This window comes from Sander lucioperca, chromosome 8, assembly GCF_008315115.2.
Source record: "Sander lucioperca isolate FBNREF2018 chromosome 8, SLUC_FBN_1.2, whole genome shotgun sequence".
In the NCBI taxonomy this organism is placed as follows: Eukaryota; Metazoa; Chordata; class Actinopteri; order Perciformes; family Percidae; genus Sander; species Sander lucioperca.
This window is the reverse complement of record NC_050180.1, coordinates 2,182,347-2,199,390: the sequence shown is the minus strand read 5'-3', so window position 1 is coordinate 2,199,390 and position 17,044 is coordinate 2,182,347. Positions and strand designations below refer to the sequence as shown.

The following is a 17,044-nucleotide window of genomic DNA, read 5'->3' as shown; positions in this document are numbered from 1 at the left end:
TGCGGCGCTTTTATAGAGGCATATGCTGTGGGGTTTTAGCAAACTTATGAAAGTGTGTTTTGCATTTCCCAAGTGAAATGGTGCATACAGTGTATACCATTGATTCAGTAATGACGTAGAGTTGGCCATTCCTTCTGCTGGATTGGATTAAAGAGGGATAATGCTATAGGCATAGCTGTCAGATTCACTGTTTAATGGCAACTAATGCACTTTACAGTGTGAAGTGCCTCAGCTTTGCAGACACATGCAGAGTAAGTAGTTAGCACGACTAGTACTACGGAAAAAAGCATTTGGCAGGTTGTGGCATGAGTAACATGACCCCAAGTTGAAAATCTGATGACTTCGAGGTGACACAAAGAAAATTAACTTGCAGTTCGACTTTGACTTTAACACTAATGCCTTGTGACTTTACTTGGACTTCCTCATGTGAAAATATTAAGACTTAAGCTTGTATCACACCGCCACCCCGCAAACCTGACAATGGCCTACCTTCTAGAGCGTTTCTCAAAAAAAGCAAAGCATTTTTTAAAAGCGGAAGTTCAGCATGGGGAACTCAGGGTGGCAGAGCATAATCTGGGCATGGGCGCCAACCGCTTCATACTCCTACCGCCGTGATCAAAACAGCTTCCCCTCTGCCGCCTCCCCTCATTTAAATGACATTTCAATTTAATATACATGTGAAACATATTGTGATAGTGTGGTATTAACTGCTGGCAAATGTTAGCTTGCTTGCTCGCTGAACGGTCACAAATATAATCTAAGTAATTATGTGTGAAAACTGCAGCTATTTCATTAGAATGACATGACATGAATAAGTGTTATAAAATGGAACGTGAATACAACTTTAATAGATTAACTTGTCTGTAAACAGATACATTTTAATCGGCCATGGTGGTTAACAATGAAGACAACAACTGCCACTATCCAACACAACTACACAACGTCATCGAAAGGCCGTGTGTACATCCATCGTTTTGATTGACAGACCCCTAGCGGCAGAAAATTACATTTTGTAAGTATGTAATTGACACACTGGCCTCTGTAGATGGTGCATTGTTCGTTGCAGTATTCTCCGAAAACACCAGGCTTACAAACTAAATAATCTGTGAATAAGCAAGAAGTAGTAGAGAAGAAGAAGAGAGCGGAGATCAAGGAAAGCATGCTGCCTGGCAACAGTAGCAAGCATATTCATGATAAACACTGACGTACACCGTCAAACAGTACATTTACAGTATCTACTCTAATCATTAACGTGACTTAACGTTTATCTCTAAATCGAAATGACTGTCAGCCTCTAACACTGTTAAGAACATTCTTATACGGGCCATTTTTTTAGCTTGTTTTTCCACACTCAGCAGCAAAATGCTTCTTCTTTTCCCAGTGTGGTGTCTCTCTCTGAACACATATTTAAGGCTGTTTGACTCCCTGTGGTCTGTACGTGAGTAACCATACAGACGTTTGTAGAGGCGAACCTGCTCGGCCAGTCTTCCAAGCCGACCGTGTTGAACTGAAAGCACAGCGCGCGCCAAGTTACAAGAATTCAGAGGTGCACAACCACACACCGCAACAACTTGCAACTTGAAATATGATTGCCCCCCCCCAATCCATTGGGCTAGAGTGATGTCAATCTGACAGTTGTGATTTCCATTGGATCAGAGTACTGTCTCTTGGCTGCCTGTTCTGCCAATCTTCCCAGCCCTTGTCACATGAACAATTAATGTTTCCATGACAACTATCCAAAATTCTGATACCATGGAACCAGCACTGGAATTGTTTTAAAAAAAAGTGGTATTGTATTTGCATATACAATTAGTTGTTTTTTTTTATAATGAATGTGATATTTTATTTAGCAGAATTACATTGTGTTGTTCTATCCTATCCAATATTTCCTATATTTCTAAGCAGATTATCTATGCTGTATTCTGATAAAGTGCCCCTCCTCGACCATGAACCTAGCTTTAAGCACCCTAAACCACATGAAATTCAGGAGTCAAAAATGAGTGCTGCTGAGTTAGCCACCTTTAGCAGGTGTTAAGCATTTTTTTTGTTTCTTCTCCATCCATGAAATGATTTCACCACTGCCTTTTTTTATGAATGTAAAATAACAAACTGAATAAGCAAAACTCTGGTTACTCTGGAACTCGGATAACAGGTTGAAACATAAATAAAACTGCATTTCCTTCAGTCTAGCCTTAGATTTGCAGAAATATTCTTCTTGGCTGACTGCTGAGTGGTATGTTTTTTCCCTGTTGCTCGGGTGTTTGCCGGGAGAGAACAGCAATTCAGAGCTCAAGTAGTCTGAGCCCAGGCACACAGGCCTCAGGCGGGGAACTGAAGTTGTGAGTCTGTCCCAGCGTGGAGGCCAGACAGTGGGTATTACCGCCATCTCATCCCCTGCTGAGAGGTGCCAGATATGGGTTGAATCAGTTCAGTCTCTGTCCTTGGGGAGAAGGATAAGTAGGTAGACAATGGACTCAACACACACATATACACACACACAGACACAGACATACACATCTAATTGAATCCCATTTGTCTCATCCCTGGATATCCATGGAGTATAATGACAGCTAGAAATCTGTGGCAAATTGCTCCAATGGTAGCCGCTCATTTACACCCTCATCTTCATCATTAGAGATGGGGGGGAAGCATGGATAATTGCTCATATCTAATGGCACGCTAATTATCAGTGTAAAATCACCATCCGTTCTGGCGAGTTCTAAAAATATCTGCTGGCAGGTGCAACAGCAGCAGCCGGATAACTTCAACCAAACTCTCTGCTCTTATTGACTCTCTACTCCCATTTACCATTTCTCTTGGCTCTCGCCATCGTCCATAATGCATTAAAACCCTGATGACATAGCTTTAAGGTCTTTTCCAAAGAGCAATTGTGTGTGTTCAAGTTTACAAACCTCCACAGTCTCTCCCTCTACTGAACTGCTGAATGCACGATGATGCTAATACCTTGAAAAGATAATTATTTACTTCTCCACACGGGTGCTACATTAAAACTAGGACCTAAGGTCATTCTATAGCTCTGCTTTTACATGACTAATCTGAGAATAATTCAGAATGGAGCAACAAGGTGAAGGGGCTAGTCAAGAAAAATAAGAACTTAATGAGCTCCCACTGAAAAATGATGTTGGAGTATCAATATGAAAGGGGCTGTACTCCACATTCAGAACATTAATATAGCAGTAAACAACTATTTGATAATGAAAAGATATATAGCTAGTGGAGTAATGGCATCCTGAGCAGAGAATAAAGTCACACTCCCTCTGTGTGTGTTGCAATCTGAGCTTCTCTGTTTTTTTGATAGCAGGCAGTGCATGCATGTTAGTGCCTGTGTATATCCACGACGTTCCACTTCCGGGATTGCTCCGGTGCCGCTGGAAATTCCGCCGGATGTCTTTCTTTTCTGACGGATGACCGTCATCTTCCTCTTTGGATTTGTGAGGACTATGGTTAACTGCTCCTCAGATCTCTGCAGGGTAAATCTAGACAGCTAGCTAAACTCTCTGTCCAATCTGAGTTGTCTGTTGCATGACTAAAACAACCTTCGAACGTACACATGTTCCACCAAACAAGTTCCTTCCTCAGGCTATTTTGCAGAGGCACCACCCAAGACAATTGTGATTGGTTTAAAGAAATGCCAATAAACCAGTGCACATTTTTCTCCCATCCCCGAATGTTGTGTGGACTAGCCAGACCTTCCGCCGCAGTGCTGTGGAGGAAGGTCTGGCAGTGTATTTGATGAGTTGGGGTAAAGTATGTGAGAGCCATGGGAAGGCAATCTCAGATCATTTTTTTTCAGTATTTTCGAGAACAGCCCCTTTAAAAAAGATTTATGTAAATTGCCTCCAAAAGAGGTGCTGTATAGGTCATTGTCGATTAATCTGTTGGTTATTGTTTCGATTGATCGATTAGTTGTTTGGTCTATAAAATGTCAGAACATTGTGAAAAATGTGGATCAGTGTTTCCCAAATCCAAGAAGACATCCTCCAATGTCTTGTTTTGTCCACAACTCAAAGATGTTTAGTTTGCTGTCACAGAGTAGAAAAGAGGGCTGAAAATATTGACATTTAACAAGCTGCAATCAGAGAATTTTTTGGACAACTAATCGAATATTGGTTAATAGTTCTGTACAATGTTATCTTCAGACTGGCCTATGTGTTTGAAATTGTTGTTATATTCCCATTTATGATGCAGAAAAACATCGATCAAATCGAGCATATTTTCATCCAACTCTATCTCTGGCATTATGTGCACTTGACATCATGCATTTTGTTGAGGCATCTGATGGTTGGAGACAAACAGTATCACAGCGTCAGATTGGTAAGGCAGAACAAAATGCACCGAGCAAATGCACTAAGAATCATAACCCTAGTTTAGTGTGAGCTCCTTGGAAGCGTGTGTCCCGTTGTGGAGAGCTGGTTGCTCATTTATTGGTCGGTTTAGCTAATGCAATAATAGCGGCAGAGTGTGGTCGTATAATGATCACCCGACTGGGCTTATTCAAGTGAGCCGAGCCATCCCAGCCCAGCCCTAATAAAAGTGAAGGGCATAGCAGTCACTGGACAACCATTTGTTCTTTTTTCAGACATCTCACCTCAACATGTTGTAATAGTGAGAAATGAGAAATAACATGGAGCTGGGTGGGGAGGGTATTATTTAAAAAAAATGAGGTTACACCTTTATGAGCATGCCTGAGGTTGAAGCAATGTAATTGTTTGACATTTGGTTCTTCTCAATGTAATTATGAAGGGCTTTCTGTTAGAGTGCAGCTAGCTGTGTATGATGTGCATGCATGCTCAATATGACACATACTGTACAAGCCTCTCCATCGGACTGCGACAGCCATACATTTTTTTGTGTGGATATTTCACAAAGGCATTTAGTGTACGTTAATTCCTGTTGGCAAGCACATTGCCCTGTACCGCCACCATATGTGATGAGTTAACAATAAAGGCATTTCAGCAGCTGGCTGACATTATTGAATGTTTTAAACAACCACTGCTGTAATGTTTGATTGAATAAATACAAACCAAAATTGTCTTACCGTGGCGTGCAAATTTCGACAGGAACAATTCCTGCACACCAGCGATGTAAATGTCAATTTCAAAAGGAAAATGCCAACTAAATTGCTTCAAATATCCCCCCGCGACAGATAAAGTGTTTTGAGTTGAATTGAAAAAGAATCTGCCAACACTAACCTGACATACGTTGTTCTGCCTTCAGGTTAAGTGTAGTATTGCATCCTACCGGCCATTTCAATTTATTTTAGTTTGACATGCACTTTGACCCGGGACACAGGTTTTTTTTTATAGGATATGATAGAAAAACAGTAAGAGGGTGCTAGGGCTGCTGACATAGATAGTAGGGAGGATAACATCAAGTCTTTTGTCTGATCCACACCTTTTTGCGAGTGTGCAACCGCTGTGTACAAGAAGAAGAAGAAGAAGAAGAAGACGAAGAAGAAGAAGAAGAAGAAGATGCACTTTGACCCAGAACAAGAAGTCTTTTTGTTTATACCTTCGGAAGCATCGTCTGTAAGTATTAGTTTAGCACAGATCATAGAACAATATCTGGATAATATTTTTGTGATGAATATTTTACAAAGCCTAATTTCTGTATGTTAGTAAATTGTAAGATGGATAACCCAGACTGTACCTTGTTGGGAGTACAGCAGGGGGGCTTGTTAGTTGTCCGCTAATAATCTTTTTAAAGTAGGCTACCTAAATGTAAAATTGTATATATTTTCTATGTAAGAGAATAAACTTTAAATCTAGTCTATATCATTTGTACATAGAATAAATAAGGGTGAGGAATTGAGGCACCTCTCTAGTTCAGGTGATTGATTGAGGGCGGACCAGTACAGTACCGGTGTTGTTAGAAGCAGCGAGTGCTCAATAGCAATGGGTCTAGCCAAGGTCTTTTCTCTTTGATTGTTGAGTTACCTTATATTCTTTTGAAAGGTTTATTTTTGGTTTTAATATTTTGTATATTTTTTAACAACCGCAGAATAATAATATATAAGAATACCCTGTACAATGTAAAATGACTATGTTACAAGTAAAATTCATGCATTGAAAATGTTACTTAAGTAAAAGTATGTAAGTATCACCAGGAAAATGTACTTTAAGTAAAAGTACTTAAGGCAGAACAATCCTCCCATTTCAGAAAGTGTAAAGGATCCAACCAGTTGTGTGTTTAATGGTCTAATCATTTCAGCTGGACTTGTAGCCGTAATATTGTTGGCTAGTTTACTTTAGAATAAAAGATCAGATTTTATAAACTACATGTGTTTTCTGTTAAAAAATCTTAATTTATAAATTAACTAGTAACTAAAGCTGTCAGATGAATGTATCGGAGTATAAGTAGAAAGCGGCATGAAAAGAAAAGACTCAAGTAAAGTACTTCAAATTTGTACATAAGTACAGCACTTGAGTAAATGTTCTTAGTTACATTCCACCACTGCCTCCATGGGTCACCCCTCCACCACGTGGCCAATTCTTACAGGTTATGTACAAAATTCCCTCTTTGTTTCCCATGACAGTGTTTCAATGCTGAAGTGGACACAACTCCAGATGGACAGCTACAAGCCTTGTCAATGGAATGTTTTTGCCTAATACTATTGCCAGTTTCTTTGCGAACATCCCAAAAAACACAGATGCAAACCATTGTCTGTCTGTCCTTATTACACAGAAACAGGAGCAAGAGGCTCTGGAGTAAAATCAGAAAAGCTGGAGATCATGGCATGGTCGACGGAGTCATTAGGTTTCCATTAAAGTCAGTGTGTGTATTTCCACTGACTGCAGAACGTCTGCGTCCCGACTCCGTCCCAGTTCCGTCAGTCCGCAGCCCTCCGGAGCAGATACACAGAGCTTCTATTTTTGATGGACGACGGAGAGCTCCGCAGCAATTCAGCACAATTCAGATTGTGCGGGACATCAAGTCGAGCACAGAAACAAAATAAAACATCCGGTAACTTTTTAAAATAAAATACACCGTGCTCACGGCAGGTCATTTTCCCTGCACTACACCTTGAAAACACAGCTCAGAGTTGTTTTCCCTCTACTCCTCTGGATGGAAACTAACTGTTGTTGGTTTTGTGGTTCTGTTTATAGAAACTACATCCTGTTATATCGCGCGAACATACGTGAATTCGCAAGATCTCGTGGTCGGCTGGCCGCAGCCGTTACGCAACAAATCCGGACCTGGTGGGTATTGACGGACAGCGGAGCATGCAGCGGAGCCGTTCCGCAGCGGAGCCGGTCCGCAGACGTTCTGCATCCTATGGAAATCCACGGTTAGCTCCACTGGCCATTTGTGTCATATAAATGGGCGGAGTGTGTTGTGAACTTCTTAGCTAGTTAGGCTAATGTCTGATAGCTGCACAGGCCATTTGTGCCAAATAAATATGCAGAGTGTGATATTAACTTGTTAGCTAGTTAGGCTAATGTCTGTACTGTTAGCTATCCTGGCCATTTGTGTCAAATAAACCGGGTCAGAGCATGCTGTTACAGTGCCTTGCGAAAGTATTCGGCCCCCTTGAACTTTTCGACCTTTTGGCACATTTCAGGCTTTAACAAATAAAAAACTGAAAAATTGGGCGTGCAAAATTATTCAGCCCCCTTAAGTTAATACTTTGTAGCACCACCTTTTGCTGCGATTACAGCTGTTAAGTCGCTTGGGGTATGTCTCTATCAGTTTTGCACATCGAGAGACTGAAATTTTTGCCCATTCCTCCTTGCAAAACAGCTCGAGCTCAGTGAGGTTGGATGGAGAGCCTTTGTGAACAGCAGTTTTCAGTTCTTTCCACAGATTCTCGATTGGATTCAGGTCTGGACTTTGACTTGGCCATTCTAACACCTGGATATGTTTATTTGTGAACCATTCCATTGTAGATTTTGCTTTATGTTTTGGATCATTGTCTTGTTGGAAGACAAATCTCCGTCCCAGTCTCAGGTCTTTTGCAGACTCCATCAGGTTTTCTTCCAGAATGGTCCTGTATTTGGCTCCATCCATCTTCCCATCAATTTTAACCATCTTCCCTGTCCCTGCTGAAGAAAAGCAGGCCCAAACCATGATGCTGCCACCACCATGTTTGACAGTGGGGATGGTGTGTTCAGGGTGATGAGCTGTGTTGCTTTTACGCCAAACATAACGTTTTGCATTGTTGCCAAAAAGTTAGATTTTGGTTTCATCTGACCAGAGCACCTTCTTCCACATGTTTGGTGTGTCTCCCAGGTGGCTTGTGGCAAACTTTAACCGACACTTTTTATGGATATCTTTAAGAAATGGCTTTCTTCTTGCCACTCTTCCATAAAGGCCAGATTTGTGCAGTATACGACTGATTGTTGTCCTATGGACAGAGTCTCCCACCTCAGCTGTAGATCTCTGCAGTTCATCCAGAGTGATCATGGGCCTCTTGGCTGCATCTCTGATCAGTCTTCTCTTTGTATGAGCTGAAAGTTTAGAGGGACGGCCGGGTCTTCGTAGATTTGCAGTGGTCTGATACTCCTTCCATTTCAATATTATCGCTTGCACAGTGCTCCTTGGGATGTTTAAAGCTTGGGAAATCTTTTTGTATCCAAATCCGGCTTTAAACTTCTCCACAACAGTATCTCGGACCTGCCTGGTGTGTTCCTTGTTCTTCATGATGCTCTCTGCGCTTTAAACGGACCTCTGAGACTATCACAGAGCAGGTGCATTTATACGGAGACTTGATTACACAAAGGTGGATTCTATTTATCATCATTAGTCATTTAGGTCAACATTGGATCATTCAGAGATCCTCACTGAACTTCTGGAGAGTGTTTGCTGCACTGAAAGTAAAGGGGCTGAATAATTTTGCACGCCTAATTTTTCAGTTTTTTATTTGTTAAAAAAGTTTGAAATATCCAATAAATTTCGTTCCACTTCATGATTGTGTCCCACTTGTTTTACATTACATTACATTTTTATATCTTTATGTTTGAAGCCTGAAATGTGGCAAAAGGTCGAAAAGTTCAAGGGGGCCGAATACCTTCGCAAGGCACTGTAGCTTTGTTAGGCTAACGTCTTTTAGATGCACTGCACATTTAAGTCAAATAAATCGGCGGAGCATTCTGATAGCTAGTTAGGCTAATGCCTGTAGCTACTGTGTGCTACATTGCTCATTTGTGTTGAAAAAACAGACATCAGTCTTTTTTGTTTTGTTTTTTGGCAACAAAAAATCACCAAACTACATGTGACTGCAAGAGTGTATCACTCTGCAGTTAAGCAAGGGAACAGGAAAACGCAAAATTAATTTTGATTTACGTGATTACAGTGACCAACAACTCTTTTAAAGCACATATGGCATATGAGTATTTGAGACTTGAAAGAATCCAAACCTATCAAAATTAGAGAGAGAGAGATAAAAGAGAAACAGAAGAGGGAAACTTACTTAAATTAGACTAAATGAGTCAGAAAAAAGTTAAAGTGAAGAGAACTACTCTTAACGCTGTAATTGGCTGCTCTAGCCTTTGATATTTGTCTTTTAAAGTCGCATTGTCTTCCCTCCCTCTACAGACCGTAAAAATGGTATTTTACTGCACTTTCATTTTTTAAACAGGGGGTTAGTGGTAGGTGTACTTTGGGAGCAGCTGAACTGCATATTTGATTTTAATTGCAGGCCAGCTGAAGCACAGGTTGACAGTTGGCTGAAAGAAATCAAGCAATAAATGGGCATCTGGTCTTTGTGCTTGAATTAGTGTACAATCAGCAGTGATGGGCCAACAGCACAGCGAGCAAATTGACATCAGTACCACAACGAAAAAATGTATAATAGATAGATAATATTACTAGAGTGCATTTGAATACTAATAAGTAAGAAACATCCAAACAAAATCATTTTCAAACCGAACCCTGTGTGTGAAACATCAGACAGCTGACAATTTGAAATCAAAAATGACCCACAGCTACAACAATGTAGGGATGAAAGAGAAGGGTTTGATGTGCGCTCCTTTGTTTCATCTGCTCCATATTCACTTCCACTGTCGTCATTCTGCTGGATACGTCACCCTTTTTTAATTACACTTTATGTAAAGCATTTAAGAAAAGGGGCCTCTTCTTTATCTTTTCCTGTCTTTTTCAGCCTCTTTTCTTCCTCCTCTGTGAAAGCTTTTGAGACACGCCACTGCTCTCTAGGAGACGCTCTGGAAACAGACTAATTTCAGCTTGCCGACCATCTTGTCATTTGAAGCTAATTGCATGGTTTTGCCCAGCTCTGGCAATTATAGCTCCCCTCCTTTTGTGTAGGTAGTGATAGCTTTCAGAGGTCTGGTGGTTAAAGAAGATGGGTTTGCCGCCTTCCTTACACAGTTCAATTCAGTGTTTTACTAACCATGTGAATGCAGATGTCTTATAAAAGATGGAGAACAAGGAGCTATAGGGAAGAGTTAGCTTTAAGGCTACGGACACTTAATGTTGAAAACAAAGCAGCTGTCGTAGATAGGTTGATAGTCTTGATCCTATAAATGATTCTAGCAGCTAGAGTGGCAGAAAGCTGGTATTGTGTCAGGGCTACATACAAATAGGACATTTATCTCCTCCAGTGTTACTTTATTCACTAGGCGGGTGAAGTGTGGGTGCAGAGGGGAGTATTTGTTTTTCTTTGCTTTATTTCACCTCATCTTCTCACATGGGCACATTTGGCATGTGAACACACTCCCAGTGACACAAAGACACACACACACACCCATGCACACAGGGAACGAGCAAAGATGGAGCCTTCGGGGTCAGGGCTGTCTGGTAAAAAAGGTCAAGTGTCTGGTCTGTCTGTTTTTCGCCGTGTGTGTGTGTGTGTGTATGTGTGTGTGTGTGTGTGTGTGTGTGTGTGTGTGTGTGTGTGTGTGTGTGTGTGTGTGTGTGTGTGTATGCACTTTTAAAGTGTTAACCATGAAATGCCTTTGGTCAAAGTCGTTTTTGTAAAAACATTCATATAATGATTTCTGGACAGGCGTTCTCTTGGGAGGACAGGAAACAGCCAACGCAGACACACAAATACTTGCATACAAACAGAGGAGCAGGGCTAAAGCGCCAGAGGCATTTGCCAGAAGGCGCCTTAGATAATTTCACACTCTAAACAGAACCTAGGAACCGCTGACAGACCATGAGCATGCACACCAGAGCAAAGTCGGCAAACACCGGGCACCTCCCTTGTGGCTGGAAACTGTTGGAAGCGGTGTAAGAGCTCTTGGTTAGAAGCCCACTCAAACAAGACTAAAGCTAATGAGTCCGTCGTTGGATAAACCAGAGCCTGATTGGAGCTGTTGTTGTAGTCAGAGAGCCAAATGTGGAGGGATTACAAGGGAATGTACCAACGATGACTAGGCGGTTGGTGTGCAGGAATCGGTTTAGGTTGTAGAAATGTTTGGGGCACATGGTGGCATGATGGCAACTATCATATCTACAATGTGATTATGTATATTTTATTCATTCACACACATATAGATGCACATACAGAGAGACACTTTTAGTACTAACCAAAAGATTATGCATAAACTGTTGCCGCCTGTCTGTTTGTTTTCTCTTTTATTCTGTATAACGTGTCCTATAATAATGGCAGCATGGTTAGATTATGAAAAAAAGGGCTTGTACACTCTGTGTTTGCTGCCATTTAGATTAGCACAAATGTACGTGTGTCGACTACTCACAGGCTGATAAACATATTTTTTCCTTTGTAATAACCACAGTTTTTAACCTTTCAGTATTTGAGTTGTTCACACCATATGGTATACAGCCATTGTTTTGTTTGTAGCAGGAAATAATGTCAGCGTACTCTGTAGTAGTGAAGGAATTAGTTAAAGTGCCAGGTTTGGTCACTTATAAGAGGCATATCCACAGTCTTCACAGGCATAAACTCTTACAGATAAGCAGATACACAGGCTATCAAATCAGTTTATCAAATGAGAAGCCTGTCAAACCCCTTACCCAATCTAATTTTGTTCCAATTTAAATGTTTGCAATAACTAAATATATCTGGCACATTAAATGTGGTGTAGTCTACTAGCTTTGCACACCTTACTTTTCATTAGATACTTGCTCCAAATAATGGAGTGCCTGACTCCGAACTTTTAAATTGATCATCTTGAAATGGTAATAAGCATAAAACTGAAATTGGAAAATTGTCCTGAAATTATATGATTTGTTCATATTTCTTTGGAGAAGAGTCACCGCTCTGTTGGCTTGCTAATGCTTTCTACAGTCATCTAAAGCTAACAAAAAATAAAATATAATGAATAAATATGTGTATTACAAATGTGCACACACATACTTGTAGACACAAAATACTATGGTCACATTCAAACCATATCCATATGCACAAACACAAGTCTACGTAGGCCCAAATATGGTCATATATCAACGCAAATACATATGCGGGAACAGTCTCATGGCATGCACACATGTATTTATAATCATAGCACACATCTTCTGCTCACTGTGTCCCTCGAGCCTTGAATGCTTGTTCTCTTTGTTCTATAAGCTGTCCACCATATAGTACTGTAATCATGCAGCTTTTTGGAAATAATATTCATTAAATCAATTGGAGGCGATAGGTTTTGTTTAAAAGTTTAACTTATTTGATTGCTTGGATTTCCAAGTGAAAACAGCGAAAAGATCAGCCATTAAATATCCACATATAGGGGAGGGTTAAGTTATTTAATCGGCTATGCTTATTTATAGAAGCACAACACACAAATTCATTGATTCTTGTATCTGCCAGTACTGATACCAATCTGATACAGATTTATTTTCTCTTTACCTAAATGTCAAGAAGCCATTTAAAGGCACTTTGCCTGAAACTACCATTATCCTTCCGTCACTAAATAAGTAATTCACAACTTAACTCAAGTTTGGCAATACAGCTCTTACTTATATATTATTATTATATATATAGTTTCCTGTCACATTTAATGACATGGGACACATTGTACACTTCAAAGCTCTATATGTCAGCTATACAATATTAGCTTTTCATATTACACTGAAAAGGAATTTAGCAAAATATGCTTGTATGAATGTGGTATGTGTGGTAACATGTAGCACAAGCCTAATGTTGGTGGTACTGAAGCTTACATTGAGTCTGACCCTACTACTATCAGTCAGTAGTACATTAGCCAGGGCCAAACCACTAATGTGTAAAGGAGAGCAATGTGTCATGATATATGGAGTGAATGTGTCCAGAACGTGATCTAACTTGAGACTAGTCTCCCATAGCCAGGCCTTCCTGCATAGAACTGCGGAGCAAGGTCTGGCTAGTCCACACAACATCACGGGATGGGAGAAAAAACGTGCTCTGGTTTATTGGCATTTCTTTAAACCAATCCCAATCGTCTTGGGCAGGGCTAAGCGCCGGATGGAGCCACGGTGCCTCTGCAAAATAGCCTCGGGAAGGAACTTGTTTTGATGGAACGTGTACATTTAAAAGTAGTTTTAGTCGTGCAACAGAAAACTCAGATTGGACAGATAGTCTAGCTAGCTGTCTGGATTTACCCTGTAGAGATCTGAGGAGCAGTTAACCATAGTCCTCAGAAATCCACCGGAGGTTAGAATGCCACACAAAGAAAGAGGAAGGTAATGGACATCCGGCCGAAAAGATTTTCTGGCGGCACCGTAGCAATCCTGGAAGTGGAAACGTGGATATAAACTAACGTGAGACATCTCCAGTGGTAGTAACTGTAAAGGGGGAGGTAGTAGCTCAGTCCACAGGGAGTTGTGGTGGGAACCGGAGGGTCGCCGGCTCAAGTCCCCCTAGAGACCAAAGTACGTTGTGTGGACTGGTAGCTGGAGAGTTGCCCTTATGCGAAGGCACCCAACCCTCGACTCCTCGGTGCGCTCATCCATGTACAGCCCCCTCACTCTGATACCTCTCCATTATTGCATGTATAGTAGTGCATGTATAGGTCCTGTGCATGTGTGTGTATTTCAGGCACCTGTGTGTAATGTGTGTAACTGCCATTGTACCAACAGAGTGAAGAATGTGAATTTCCTCGTGGGATAAATAAAAAGGCATGTCTTCTTCTTCTAAGGCAAGTGGCTCATCTTTGATGTGTGCTGTCCTGGTGGGGCTACTGCTGTTATCACTTTAATGTGTCTGCTGTTATCACATTCATGTGTCTCCAATTCTCTTTCCAGTGTTTATTTGATAACAGGCTATTACCAATAAGTGAGTGAATGGATCAGATTAATACACTAATGTTAAGTCACACTTACTGTAACTTAATTCAGAGCAATTTACAGTGCAGTGGAATCTAAAAAAAGTAGTAGTAGAATCTATATTTGAACCTCACAAACACAAGGGATATTCTTGTCGGCACTCAGGAATGACTTCATGTGGATTCAAAAAAACTTCTCCAAAGCCAAAAACATGAGAAGAGGTAGCTGCAAATTAGGAATTATTTTAGCATCTATTTATTTAAACAGGCAATCCTTTCAATCCATCCTATGAAAAGAATAGAACATGGAATATCAAAGACTAGTGATGGATCACATACCTCAAGCAGGTTTCATATTCTATGAAAATTCATGAAACCAACGGCTGCCATGTTCAAATATCTAATAACTAATACGTTGAAATAAGGAGTGGATTTCCATTTGGGTAAAAGACATTAATAGGTTTTCAAACAGTTGGTGTTATAGCCGAAGATGGTCACTCGTGATAAACACAAAATACACACCCAGTGTAACTTTAAAGTCTTTGGGCACTGACATTGGTTGCATGTAATCTGTATTAAGGATTGATCCGGGTTCACCCTTGCCCCAGAATAATTGTGAAACTTGAAAGCTGCAAAGTTAAGGCAGTAAGAGTTACTGTCTTTATAAAAACAAACAGCAGTCGCTGTGATCTTACTTCTCTATTCATTGTGGGATTTCTCTGGTGCTATTTCCAACACAATCAGAAACAAAACCCTCTGGCAAGTTCTGCATCAAACAGTGTTGTACGGAAATTAATTGAGCCAGCAGGGATCAGCTGGCAGCTGCAATGCAGTGGAGTGTTGTTGGTCGAGTTGGAGACGCTGAGATGTTAAAGTAGTAATGAACACTCATACATTACTGTCCATTCATAAAGGATACGGTTTGGTTGTTGTCTTCAAAGAGATTACCACTGAATTATCCAGCAGTTCTCATCGCTATAAACACCATTTTACTGTTGGGATTTGGTGGTTTGCTAATGTGGTGCCAACCTAAATACAGATGTACAGTGTGCCATCATGTTTGGCGGGTTCACTATTACAGAACCATCTTAAACCAAGTTACGTCTCATTGAGTTTCAGATGATTGATGCTGTTCAGCCAACTGAGTCAGCGCTCAGAAATTGCACAGCTTCGAGTTTTCGACGGGTGGGATGAATGACAACTGTGGGGAGGAACCTGACAAGCAGCAGGAGGGAAGCCAGGAGATTCATTTTGCATCCCCAAAGCTCCTGAAAGACCATGTTTCAACACTAAATCCACTTTTCTGAGGTAGTAAATTATATATATTCAGTCACTTTAATATACAGTACTATTAATTGATTCTAGTCCCAGTCTGTAGTGTGCATTTAACCGCAGTTCTTTGCCTTTTTTTCCAGGGAAGATTGAGTAATTCAGTCCTCCAATGGTGTTCAGTACATGTATCAACAAACCTCTAAACAATCAAGATGTGATAACACTGTGACTGCTGAGTCATTAAAGGGAAACTCCACCGATTTTACACACCAAAGTGTTTACAGGTGTTGGCAAATACTTCTGCATATATGTAAAAAAGCCTTCTGTGGCCAATGTTCATTGCCAAAGCAGGAAGTAGTGTGGCCTTTATGTAGCAAGCCGAAAAAGTAAAGCCGTAATTATCCTGTCGGCGTGTGCACTAGGGTCCACGTGACTTAAATGTCATCATAAGAGGGTGTACCTGTAGGTTCTTTGCCGACGTCCTCGTACCACCAATTTGTTTTGACCACGCAGACTTGTCTGCACAGCCACTCCGCTACAAGTGGTTGGCGTAGAAATCTCCTGCGCATGTGTGGAACGCAGAGGTGGGCCGTCGGGTCCAGCAATGCCTTCACTGCTGGCTGTCAGAATTGGAAAATTATATTTTTATAACTATATATAGCCTATATATATTCATTTCTAAAATATATGTATTTATTAATTTAAAATGTATTTTACAAAGTCCATTCCCACAAGTCTATTACCGTAATATCATTGCTACTCGCTCCCTCGGTTGTGTGGCTTCCAGTGCAGTTTATAAATTATAATCAGATTTCCTCCCCTGTGCTGTCAACGGGTGAAAAATCTACTCTGAGGCCTTCACAATTTCGAGTGAATCCCTCTGCTGTTTAAGCAAACAGGGAAAATGTTGATTGTCATATACTTCAGCCAATCAAATTTCGAGTTTGCCCTGTTGGGCGTATTCTTTGACAGGCCAGAACCTTCTAGCTGGCCAAGCCAACTACGTTGGCATTTGGCATGCCGAAAAGGAAAACTAGCTAGCACCACATAACCTGTTAGTACAGTTGCACACACACACATAACCTGTTAGTACAGTTGCACACACACACATAACCTGTTAGTACAGTTGCACACACATTGAACACAGGCCTGAATTACAAACATGCTATCACACTAATGGAGAGCAGTGTTGCCACAGTTACTTGGAAAAAGTAACTTAGTTACTTTACAGATTACTTGATTTTAAAAGTAATTTAGTTACTTTACAGATTACTTGAATTTAAAAGTAACTAAGTTAGATTACAAGTTACTTTATTAGTTACATTCAGCAGCTGCTGACAACACCCCCACAGCCTCAACATAAAAATGACAACCGGTTTACTGTGAGGCAGCTCAGCATTGCCAGTAGTAGGGATCTTGTTTATTATCGCATGCAACGAAGGCGAGTCAACCGTGTTAAGGGCAGCATTTCCTCTACAACATACTGCCCGATCAACTTCTTCAACTCTCCCCCACTTACTGGTTTTGCACCGAAGTCCAGCTTTTGTTGTTTGGGTGGTGGGGGACCTTCTGCTCTCTGCTTCGCACCA

General features: G+C 40.8%; 1 long non-coding RNA gene across 1 annotated transcript; it reads right to left on the bottom strand.

The window, feature by feature from the left end:
* Positions 1–462: 462 nt before the first annotated feature.
* Positions 463–15,143, bottom strand: LOC118495532. The gene is made up of 4 exons (XR_004897976.1): positions 15,132–15,143; positions 13,320–13,322; positions 7,591–9,046; positions 463–474 (listed from the first exon to the last, which is right to left on the bottom strand). It is a non-coding gene; the product is annotated as an uncharacterized LOC118495532 (long non-coding RNA).
* Between the last annotated feature and the right edge of the window lie 1,901 nt (positions 15,144–17,044).